This window comes from Pseudoliparis swirei, chromosome 17 (assembly GCF_029220125.1).
Source record: "Pseudoliparis swirei isolate HS2019 ecotype Mariana Trench chromosome 17, NWPU_hadal_v1, whole genome shotgun sequence".
Classification (NCBI taxonomy): domain Eukaryota; kingdom Metazoa; phylum Chordata; class Actinopteri; order Perciformes; family Liparidae; genus Pseudoliparis; species Pseudoliparis swirei.
Genome location: NC_079404.1, coordinates 17,685,547 through 17,699,005, shown reverse-complemented (window position 1 = coordinate 17,699,005; position 13,459 = coordinate 17,685,547).

Genomic DNA, 13,459 nt, shown 5'->3' with positions numbered 1-13,459 from the left:
CATTGTCCCTCGTAAAAGTCACACTCGATCCCCCAAAAATATATTTACTATTTAATGAAAAAAACGGATGGTTTAACAAAACAAAACAATTCTTTTAATTACATATATCTTTATATAGTCTACCTGTGTAGTAACTTTTTTGTAGGTGGTTCAAACATCGTAAAGCTCATAATCATAGAATTCCCGATTATCCTTGAAGCCATCACACTCGCTCGTCACTAGAGGCGCAGACAACTTCTTTAGTGTTTTATTAAAATGTCATCTGACTGCTACCCATGAGATGTGCAGCAGACTGTCATCTCTTTGAATAATTATTAGCCACATTATTATTCTAATTACTGAAACACCCACTGATGATGTGGTCCACCAAAACTGCAGCAAGCTTTGACTCGATCAGCGGTCCAACTGGCAATGACAGTGTGAAAACAAATAACTTGAATAAATATAAATATAAAAATATTGAGCTGTTATCTGCCCACTAAACGGCCCCTTCGTATACTTTTACTTTGCCTACTGTTTTACAAGCATCCTCTTTATACATATTTTTCTACTTCTCATTACACATATATGTTTACTGCATTCCACATTATTTCTTTTTATATATGCTGTGCACAACAATTCCCTCTCTGGCCGTTATTATGGTCATTTAAGTATTCATATGTACAAATAGAATCCCTATATTTCAACTAATTCTATCTGTGTTTTCGATTATCATTTTTTTAAGTGTGTGATTTTCTTTTTATACACATTTAAAAAGCATTTCTGGAAGGGAACCAGAGATCTAACATTATCATCGTCAATCACTGCTGCTCTATAATTGTTGTGCATATGACAATATATCGTTTGAAACTAAATACAGTGATCAGGGGGAGCAATATGTAGCTTAACCCTTCTATCATGGTATATTACATTACATTACATGTCATTTAGTAGACGCTTTTATCCAAAGCGACTTACAATAAGTATATTACAAGTAGTATATATATCAAATATAAACAGAGATATAGCACACGGTATAATAATACAGCAAAATATTTGATGGAAATCATTTTAAATCATCTCACAATTTATCCTAATGCTTAATCGTGTGTCGTCACTGAAAGCACAGAAATTATATAATCTTCTTCAGGAGACACATCTGATGGTTGATCGACTCGAAAAAGTGAAATGGAGACGGAATAGAGAGCAGTCCATATTTCTGGAGCAAGAGAGGTTCATAAATTCCACAACTACAAGGACTCGTTCAGTGTAGCAGCTGGCAACAAATTGGCCAGATTTTGAAATGATGGGCCACTTCTCTTTATACGTTTCCCAAAAAGCACAACGGAAGTATGTTTCAAAGTTGCATGATACAATTAGTGATGACTGGATGATGTATTCACTGGAAATGACACAGCTAAACATTGTTATTTGTCTGAATGTATAGGACGAAATGTTGTGTAAACAGAGCTCTTTTCAAACTCTGCTTTGAATCATCTCACATTATTCACACGTAACCACACAGTTTTTCCAAATACAAAGACGGCACATGTCTCCAGGCTGAAGGTCAATGCTGACAGTGTTAAAAAGTCACATGAATAAGAAAAACAAGAGTGCGCCTGATGGAGCTTATATTCACGGGAAACTGAAAAACTGACATGAGAGCTCTGAAGTTTGTCCTCGCAAACAACAAATTAGAAATGATTTTACTTTAAAGATGGAACAAAGGATTTGCCTCGGGAAAAATATGCAATTTAAATGATGCCATTATGCGACGTCCCACTGCAAATCTGTGTGAAAAGAAAAGGGCAAAGTAAACAGGTTACAGTCCTCTCTTCCTTTGCTTTTAGAGTACAGCTTCTTTCCTTAAGTGGCTGCGAGAATTGACACTGACGTATAATTTCATCATCGCACTCGGTTCTGTCTGGACCGCGTGCCGAGGCGTTGTTTACAAACTTTCTTTTTTTGGAGAGTCTGGACACGCTCGGCTTTGGTCTCCCACTGTTTTGCTCATATAGTCGTGGTAGGTACACAGTCATCCACACCCTGCCTCCCCCTCGTCTACAATAAGCCCGCTGTGGTTATGGACAGAAGCCAATGTGGGAAGGAGTCTGGCTGCTTCCTCTGAGCAGGAGCTGAGACGCTGAAGGACTGAGGGACGACTGTCTCTCTCTCTATCCTGCTGTAAACACACAAACATATGCTTCATTTCCATTCAAGACTATTAAAATATCCTTATTTAGAGTTGTTGAATATGCTTCTTTACAACTGCTCTCCCCCTCTCCCTCTCTCCCTCTCTCTCTCTCTCTATACTCTCTTCGTTCCTCTCACTAGTTGTTTTTTGGGCTTGTGATGACAAAAGGGTGAAAGTCAGTCGGCAGCCTCTTGGTGTAGCAAGCCACGGCCTTGACTGGCTTTTTCCATGGAAAAGACACAAAGAAAATGGAAACAAAGACAAGAAGTAGAAAAAAGGGAGTGGATGGTTTCTACGAGACATCCGTGAAGAGATGAGAACTGAGAAAGCCACAGCGGGGGAAACAGTCTCAACTGTAGCTCAACAGGTGCATGTGGTTGAGGTCTTTACATTTAACTGATTACTATGAGGCACCTGTGGGACAAAATATGTGCCAGTAACCAGTGGAGCCGCTTGTAGTCTGCAAATAAACTGAACAATCAGCCAAATCAACCTGATAAAGACGCCTATTGCTTGTAAAACTTCAACGGCCTCCTTTTTGTTGCATGGTTGTATGCATTTCTATTGTCAGTCAAAAATCTTTTGTCACGAACTCCATCACTTCCCGCAGCCGGTTCCCTCTCGTGCCATTTTTAGACCACAGGTTTATGAGCAAACAAACATCATACATGTCTCATTTGACAATATCCTGTGAAGTCTGTGGCATAAGAGGCGAGCGTGGGGAGAGGAGGAGGAGGGCATGACATGAATGGACTGGAAGTGGCTTTCTGACCACATACTGAGATTTAAGAGGAAAGCGGGAGGAAAAGGAATTCCAACAGATGGCCTCTTCAACCCCTAAAGGGCTCAGGAGACACAGGGAGTGAGGTCAATCCCACTTGGGGTTAAGAATTTCGAGGCCTGGCTCCTTTTTTGGAGGATTAAGGTTTCGGACTGAAGAGACAAAGACGGGCAAACAAAGGGAAAAAAATTCCTCGAGCTGGTCTGAGAGAGGGAAATCCCTTCATCTTACCTTCAAATTCCCAACAGAGGGTAAGTGGTCTGCAATGGTCACGCTCCGGCTCTGCTACTGCAGACGATTAATTCCTCTTAATCCAGCGGTGCATTTAGGGACAAGAGGTAAGCTTGAGACGGTCCATTATAGAATTATCTTTAGTTTAAGTACAGCAACTATACAATTAGCAATAGTCACAACATTCTGCACTTTCAACCATAGCATATGCCCAAATCCTCAAAAAAGTCTTAGCAATCTTCATTTAACAATAACTTGGTATTTGCTAAATGTAAAAAAAATAAAGCCACGATGACAAATATATTGGAGATATAGTGTCCTATAATTTGGAGCTGAAACATTGCTCTATGAGTTTAAGACAAATCAGTCCACATTATTTTGTGTTTCCCCCAGATTTCAATAACCTCATTATTCATTTCCTGGATGCAGAGTTCAATCATCTTTCTTTGTGGCCAACAGTGAGTTCTTAATCTTCTGTAATGCTCACGAAATTTGCAACAAAGTTCAGAGTCTGTTGTTTTTCAGGAGGAGGATTGTGGGAGCGCTCATTCCTTTAATTTCTACATTCCTGTGCTGCTTCTCTTGATTTAAACATGTGAGGTAACAGTGTGGTTCAATCTGGGTGTTACAGGATAAACCCACACCTCACTGCTGCAGTCTGAAGGGGTTGAAACTTTCTGTGCATTCCTACACCCATATACTACGTTGTTATTTAGTGCGCCAGAAATTGCATTTGTTATCTCCCAATACATCATATGTGAAAACCAATATGCCAAAAATATCAAGATATCCTTCTGCATCTGGCCTGCATGCAACACTACATGCTTTGCAGCTGCAGTCATGAATTGCATCATCGTGTTTTGGATAAGATGCTGCCAAATATATTTCTGACAACAACAAAAATCCAGATTCTAGTGGGACCGTGTAAGGCAATCCAGTACCGTAGTCATATCTTTCTTCTCCTCTAAAGCTGGTATTGTTCATGTATTTGCAGAGAATTTGCCGAGGAGAAGTGGCAGCGGTCTAAACTTGTGAATAAATAGGTATAGAGGATTTCTATTAAATGTATATTGGTTAAAATGGTTTATATTAAAAAGCAACATTTTATTTACATTTATATATAGTTGTTATCCTGTTGTTTCCAGCGATACGGACTGTACCCTTCACGAGTGCCTTTGCATGAGCACGACATATTAGATTTACCAACTAAAGGGTGCAAATATGTGCACATGCAATCAGAGATGGATTTCTCTTTTTTCAATGCATGTATCTCCCTCCACCACCAAGTTTATAAGATCACCTGTTAAATCAATTCAGGACATTTGAATTCCCCGCTGACAGTCTCAGCTGTTTGAATGCTTTTGATCCTGTGCACGTTTTGCAGTCAGCTCGTTACGCCGGCTGTAGATCGACTCTGGCCGTCACTGATTTCTCTCTTTGTGACTCTATCCAAACATCATCCTGAACAGTCCTCGCCTCATCCTTTTATCTTATCTGAGCCTGACAGCCATCCTGTCCTGATTTGGAAAAATAATCAGAGGTAACTGAGGGCAAGGTCTTATTTCTTTAAAGATTTTGGAGTGCTGCCATTAACATGTTTTCTATGGTGTGGTTATGTCCATTAAATGTCCTGTTTGCCCATTTAAAATCCATGACTCAATTGTTCTCTCTATTGCTGCGTGAGACGACATCAGCTGTATTTTCCAGTCTTATTAACATCAGCCCATTAAAAGGAGAATGTTTGCAGCCATCTCCTCTTGTTTGCTTGACTCTCTGGCCCCTGGAGGCCATCTGTTGAAGCCATCTGATCCACAAAGGCAAAATCAAGGTTATCATAGTTAAAGGAAGCTTGACGAGAACAATTCTATTTTGTACAGTTTTTCCAGATGTTGGGGGTCAATTAGCCCATAAGGATGTAGTTTTGTTGAATAACTGATGATAATGACAATGACCCTGAAGAACAGGGTGATCATGTATCAGGAGAGACTGAAGCACACAGATTTAAAGTAAAAAACTGTATTTAAAGACTAATGTTTGAGTGTGTCCTTGATGAAGTCGCACACTAGTCTTCTAATAAGGTTTCTGGACTTAAGGTCATGTGCTCCGTTGTATTATGAACCCGAACTCGAACGTCTCTCCTGATACATCCTGGAGGACACTTCTACATCACTGCATCATTTTAAAGACACAGGTTTTTTTCATTTATTCTGCCTGCTTTCAGGTGGGCGGAGCTATGCTAGATATTACACTAGGATATCAAAATCTTTGGACGAATAAAAATGTCAAAGCTGTGATCTGTCGCACACTCACATGTTCAACAAAACTGAAAGGAGAGAGAGGCAGATGTCAATCAATCCCAGCTTGTGCACGCCCACACATTCCCGAGGAGAGAGACAATCAGCCGTCATTAGTAAGAACACCCTGTACAAGGTTGGTGTACCACAGCTCTGAATTCCAAGACGATTTTTTACAATCTAGCCGTCCTTATGAAGGCCCCTGTTGTATATGCTGATGTGTATTTTCAGAAGTTGTCACCAGATCCCTGAGCGCCATGCTGACACCAATATGATTTACTGAGACGTGTCTGCCACACGCGTGGCCCAACAACTGCATGTGAAATGTATCACAAGCGTCACACAATCCAACTCAAAGCTGAGGGAAGGGTTCACTTGCATATTTCTTCTGAGCAAGGTCCAAGAGCTACATTATCATATTACTATTAAAGACATTTGGCTATTAAATACTCTTGATTCCTCGACTGCTCGTCAGATACTGAAACGCTCTCTTGTTCTCACATTGTCTTGTTTTTATTGTGCAATGTGTGCGTGAAAGGTGAAGCCTCCGTTGGCACTTGGAGACCCGACAGTCGTTGGTGTTTGCAGGGAACAAACAGAACAGCAAAGTGGCCGACTGAGGTCTTATCAGCGCAGATTCAATTCTCACTGTGGAGAGTCTGAGCTGCAATGGCGCTGACACAATTTATTTTTATATATTTATTTATGAAATAAGAAATGAATTCAACATGTTTGGATGGTCTTGAGGGGAGGAAAAATGAACAAATCCACAGGGTATCTGTAAAGTCCATGCTTTGACACACAGCTACAGTCAGTATGTTTTTTTTTTTATTGTATCAAAGACGAGTCACCAGAGCCTACAGTGATGTGTTTAAATTTATTTTTTGTCTGACAATCCAAAAGTCAAAAAGAATACAATTTATGATTTAAACAGTTAAGAATAACAAAATACCAGATTAATTTTCTGTCCCCTGACTAAACAGTTAATTATCGTTTCAGCTCTGCATGTAAGAAGGTAAATTGACTTTATAATCAAATTCTTCAGTAAAATAATTATTTAGACGAAACAAAACTCTTGATAATAGACATTATTTTAATAGCTTGAACTTAGCGGAGACCGAAACCTTTTCCTGCCCTCCAACAACTACGTTAGCTGAATAAACTATGACGAGGTTGTGGTTGTCTAGGAGGGAAAACAGTCTAGACAAGTTGAGTAATGGTGTCTGACCAACAAAAAAAACATAAACCTCAAAATTAGTGAATGTTTCCATGTGTCTTTTTAAAATTGTACCTACATTTAGTCTCAAGACTCTGAACTAATTTCCTTTCAGTTTTATACGTCGGGTTCAGTATATAACAAGGAGTGTATCAATGGTCTTCCCTAAATATCTTGAATGTGCTTTTTTTATATCCTTCTCGGGAGTCCATCTGTTTCTTTTGTCATCCAAATCTTAAATGTTCACATTCAGCATTATCTTCACAACACAGATGTCACCAAACAAGAGACTCCCAGCACCATGACAACAATCTCAGCCAGGAGAAGGAACCAGGCGTATCACATCTTGTATTAGCGTTGGTTTATACCAAATGAAATGTGGCCACAGCCTCAGCGCTGGGATTTAACATTCAGGATTTCAGTCCAAAGGCAATGTTCAGCGCCAACGCAGAAAATAGTTTGACCTTCATGTGGCGAGGTGGAGAGTAAGGGCGGAGGTCAGAGAGGTGGCTGCACGGAGTGTCTCGTTACAGACAGCAACCACAATCGTTCCCTCACCTTAACCATCCCGCATAAGGCATGCACAAAATATTATAGAAAGACAGAATGTTAACCCTCATGTTTCATTGAAATTGGCATCACTTTGTCTGACTGATTATTAAAACCCAGTTTGTAGGAACATACTGATCTGATAACCGTTCACTTTCCAGTCCACTGGGCGTTTAATTATGTTTGGGGTTCCCAAAGAGGACTGACTTCCTGTTGGACCTCTTGTGTACAACCAGAATCAAACTCCAATATATTGATTTGTGGGTAACATGCCGCTCCGATCCCAGATACAGAGCATCTGAAAGGACATTGTACTGTACCTAAACAAAAGTAATTTTCTGTTGACTTCTGACGTGTGTCTATCACATTTAGAAGCACTTCTCATTAATTAGGAAACGTCATCAGGACCAAATGGCAGAGAACCAAAACCACCATTTTCCCACAGAAGCTCAACAGATTGTATGTTGTTTATTTCTAACAAAATGCATGCTAATAGAGTTCAGAAGCATCTCTATGTGTATCTGTAAAGGTATGTCCTTCTGGCCGAGAGCTAACAATAAAGTGTTCTCTTCATAGATTTAGGTGCAGAGTCTATTCTCCCAGTTCAAGAATAACTTCAGCACCTTATCTATAGATAAAGTCGGGTGAAGCGCTGGTTATCCTGCATGCATCTGTAGGAGTGTACGATTGTTCCTCCTGAATGTGAGGTTTAACTCTCAGTCAGAGACTATTTATTTTAAACACTTTGGTCAAAGGTCACTTTGGATAAGCAGAGCAATTCATAGTAGAAGTGTTTAAAAGCTTTTTACTTCATTTTGTGCAGGCGGAGCAGAGGGACAAACACAAAGCCGCTGGCAGAAGATGTTCCAGTGTTATTTGGACGTTTCAAATGGCTCACACGTGTTTGTGATAATTTCTAGGAGTTTCCCTGAAACAACATGGGGAAGTTATATCATCTCATCCGCTGATGAAAAATTGCTTTCTTGACCTCACAAACTTCATGCAGAAACATTATGACAAGCTAGTTATTTGATTGCAAAGAATGTTATTGCTTGTTCTTTTATTGCTTTCACGAGTTTGATGAAAACATATGTGTGAAAATGTGTTGGTAAAAATCACACTGACCCCAGTTTGCCTCCTATGTGTGTGTATTTATGAGATGTTTAATTCAAGATGTAAAAACAAACCTCAGCTTATTTACCTATGGAAAGTTAAAGAAGCCAGATTCCAGTTACTTTAAACTAAACTGACCCGGAGAAAGATGTATTTTCACAATAAATATGCTCAAAGTATTTTATCTTGGGGTTTTCTTTCAGATAACCACGGTAGCTCTCTCAATTTAGACGTCCCCGTTTCCTTCACTTCATTCCCTCCATCTTTTAGGCTTTAGCGTCGGTTGGAAGAGAATATTACTGCACACAAACTAAACACCAGCACAGACTACACACACACACACACACAGACACACACACACACACACACACAGACACACACACACGCACCATAGAAAATATTAGAGATAAATGGATTGAAAAATAAAATGTACGAACAAGTGAGCAAGTCTAGTTTTTATCATATTCACCATCTCAGTGTTACGTGTTAGCAACATTTGACTATAAAGTTCAGCTGATGCTGATGAAATCTTCATTATATCTGCAGGTATAAAAACCAAAGTATTCATCAAATGGGAAACTGTGTCCCTAAAATGAAATGTTTTTTCAGTCCGTTCACTTGACAGTTGCTAATATATTACCAAAAACCCGTCAATGACAACCTGGCGATGGCGCTTCAGGAAAAGTTTGGCGGTCACCAAAATGATCGATCATCTTGGATTCATAAATGTTTGTTGTATTTGTTGAAATATTTCGGTCTGGATGAAGATGTTGACTGGCCGACATTCTCATCCATACAGATGGCAAAAAAAAGAAAAGAAAAATCCTCTTAAATGTAAACTAATTTATCGTTGATATCATTTTTAAGTGACCCTTCGTTAAGCACCACCCCCCCCCCCCCACACACACACACACACACATCTTCTTGAGGTCTAGAAAACTGTGTTCAGTATTTCAGTATTTAGACTTTTCGTACAGTGAACAATTAACCAATTAATTGAAAAAGAAATCCACAGATGAATTGATCGTCTGCTCTCGTATACTTCCCAGCTCTTGCTTTGACTCAGTAAATCTCGTATTCGTGACTTTATGTATCAGAGGGCGTGGTTGCAAACACAACAATGGGGCTTTTAAAGAGAAGCCTGGCTTCGCTCCACTGCGTCGTATTACCCCGCACGCATATTTTATGTGCCGTTTCCACGCTCTCCCTTTCAGATGGAGCTTTCTAATTTTAGCCGTGTGGTTCTCTGGGGACACAAGATTGTGGGAGGTGAAGAGGTGAGTGGGAGAGCTGCTGCAAAGAGACAGTATTATTAAATGTATCAAATATATAAGAGAAAGCCTCAACGCAAACTGGAGGTTTAGGGATTAAAAGACGTGGACGTTCACCATGGAGGGCTTTACGAAAAGATGCTGTTATTAGTTGCTTTATGGGAAATGTAGGCTGTTTATAGGACATTAAAAAGGTGGATATCTTAGCCTTTGCTGATTTACATTTGCACATGTGTCTCTTAAGAGCTCCCACAACTTTATTAATGAGAAAACTAAGTGGCTGATGCATTACTTTAATTGTTTAGTCTATAAAGTGTCAGAAAACTATATAACAAATGCTCATTGGCTGTTTCTAAAGGATTGTCTTGCAGTTGCTTATTACGTCCAAACAGAAGTTTGAATCCAAATGGATTGTTTGTTTAGTTTACACTGGAGAGGCTTGAACCTAACAATCGTTTGCCATTTTTATCTGTTAGATAAAACAATTAACCAGTAATCTAAATTGTCTTCTACTGATTTTCCGCCTGAGTATGTTGGACTGTGTCCTCCTTACGTTCCCAACGCTGCTCGCTGCATGTGAACACATGACATAACTGACAGAAATGCTTATCACTGTGAGAATAGCAGCTTTCTCAAAGCCAGAACCGCTGAAAGACACACAGCTTCAGAAGTTATCAACATACTCTCTGCCACTATTGTATCAAACACACTATAGGGGTTTAAAATATGTGTGTGTGTGTGTGTGTGTGCACTAAAAACACATATACAACATAGTACCAAGTGTTTACATGGTACAGTAGTGGTCTATTCTCAGAGCTCTTTCATGCTGACCCCCACTGTGAAGTGTGTGTGTGTGTGTGTGTGTGTGTGTGTGTGTGTGTGTGTGTGTGTGTGTGTGTGTGTGTGTGTGTGTGTGTGTGTTTATGTGAGTGTGTGTGTGTGTTTTAAATTCTCACACTGTCACCTGCTGTGATTCCTCAACTCTGGCTGTGTACAAGTCTCCACCCCTGGCCCACAACAACTTCGAGCCCAAAGGGAGGTCAGCTTTCAACTTCCTCTGCAGCTATCACAACATGCACGTTAGATTATTGACAGAGAGATACTCCAGGTCTTAATATAGAACCTGCACAACAGCAGCACACACACACACACACACACACACACACACACCTATATACGTTCTGATACCACGTATCATATATAGCTATCACAAAATGCCCTTGGTCTGCTGGCATAATCTGCTGTGGACGTGACTGCGACTTCGTGACCGTTTGACCTTGTCGCCGTTTCAGCTGCAGCAGAATTCAGAATCTGATCCAAACATCTGCATCAACCGAGCAGAGAATAGCGACGTGCACCTAGTGGACATCCCTTACGCACACACACACACACACACACACACACACACACACACACACACACACACACACACACACACACACACACACACACACACACACACCCCTCCTTCTCGGGCTTATTATTTTTTATTGCAAGCTGTGTCAGCGCATGTCTGAACCCCGTCGCTTACTTTCTACCGCGGACGCACGAGCGGCACACTTACCCTCCTCACACAAGCGGCCTGCGATGCCCTCACGTGAGCAGCAGCGCGTCGCTTCGTGCGCACGAGCGTTCATACGTTCATTCGGAGTTTTTTCTCCTTCTCGTCTCTCATTGAGCAGCAAAACTCAACTCAACGCTCTCCGCAGCTATGCAGCTGACACGGGGAGGGGGGCTGCAGGGGGGGGGGGGGGCAAAGACGGGTCCCTGCAGATTCAGACAAATAGCAGGCCAGCTGGTTGCTTTGGATTTATACAACAGCAGAATGTAATCCATTTACAATATGCATCAGGCAACCTCCTATTAAAAAAATAATAATTAAAAGTGCCTTCGACCTGCATTCCTTCTAATGGACATCAGGGGGCGACTCTTCTGGTTGCAACAAGAAGTCTGATTGTAAAAAAAAAAAAAAAAAGAATATGAAAAAATTACCCAATATTGTAAACCTGGGTTTATGATCTCAACTGGTAGTTTCAAGTCTTCTCCAAAATAGCATGAAGTTCATTCAGTAAAGTATAGGCCCTTTTAGAGTCATATATCATAAAGCAGGGTATGCCTTGGGGCGGGCCTTGTGATTGACCGGTCTTTCTGTATAAGCAGTTTGCCACCTGGCAAATACTTACTTAGAAACCTTTCTACATTATGTAATCGTAAACTTAGACCTATTTTAATTGCTGCTGTATGAGATTAATGCTATGACAGATGTGTAATGGCTAAAACCATTCAGTGACCACACAGTGAATAAAGCAATGAAATCATTCAGCAGATCTGGACAAGACAAGCGTGTGAGGAAACAACAATGTTGGAAATCTTCGGACGGCAACAACAGCATCATCCGTCATTCTCAGTGCTTTTAATAGCAGGGCTCCTCGACGAAAGGTCCAGCATGTGATTCATAGAAACAAGGATCAGCAATACAAAGTAAACAAGAAGGCTAATGTATCATCTGGCCACCCTCAAGGAAAAAAAACCTGTCTTTGTATTTGCAGCATGGATCTAAAACATCTGCAGCATATGACCAGATGAACTTCAAAAATAAAAACAGATGCGTCGTTGTGGTTTTCTTCCCCCTGTTCAGTCTTTTGTAACTTTAATAAGTTACCACTAATAAGATAAATTAAACTCTTCTTAAGGTTACATTTATATTCTTCAGGTTTGCAGACGAGTCAAACAGATCAGAAAATTTGAAGGGTGTGGAGTCAGCGTGGAACATTTGTCCCGTCATCATCTTTAAAGCTCGACATCACACACACGCTCTCTGATGTGTGTTGTGTGTTGTTACAAATGTTGCAACACTTTATCTCACCTGCATGTGCGAGGGCGCACTATACAGAGATGACCTCATCTCTTGCATTAACAATCTTTGAAGGCACACACTTTCTGACCTGGAAAGACCTCTCTCTCTCTCTCTCTCTCTCTCTCTCTCTCTCTCTCTCTCTCTAATATTGTCTGCTTAAAATCAAAACAAGTGGGTTGTGAAATGATAACACGTGAATCTTTCCAATCAACTTGAAAAATGTGACCACCGTTTCCACTCACAGCGGACAGCTTCTCCTCCCAATAACTCCCACAATAAAACAAACTTGCACAAATAATGAAGATAACTTGCGTGGCTTGACCGACATCTTTTTCCCATCGCCTTGCCCGCTGCTTGTTGGTGTGTTTGCGAGTGTGTGTTTCAGTCCACCAGATGTTGTCTGTCCTCCTCCACATCAAACCAAACCCATGAGGGTGAACCTGTCCGATCTTCTCCTCCACCCAAACTGCCCTGGAATCAGCTCCATCATCGCCTGGGTGGACATTTGGATTCCCCTCAAATACTTTGGGCTCCCTTGCAGAGACCTCCCTGGGTGAGATACTGAATGACCCGGTTATGCCACCGAAGCCCAGAGGAATTCCTGACTGCCGAGTGCCAGTGAAATTCTTCGTAACAGCTCGTAGGTGCAAAATGTCCCTTTTCACACACTCTGCAGTCTGCACACACACACACACACACACACACACACACACAACTGCCACTGTAAACCCTCTTCGTCGGTGTTAATCTATGAACACAGCCTGGCCCACAGAAAGGAAAATTCCTCCAGTTTCTGTGTACGTTTCACATAATTTCACTTATTAAAAGATTAAACTCTTGCCCTCTTTCTTTCTTTTTTGTTGTTGCAGAAAGTTTTTCCACAAATATCAGTCTTGGTCAGATGCTGCTGCAAGTACATACTGAAGAAGAGAATACAGTAGAGAGGCTAATGCCTATAGCGAGGCATATAATGT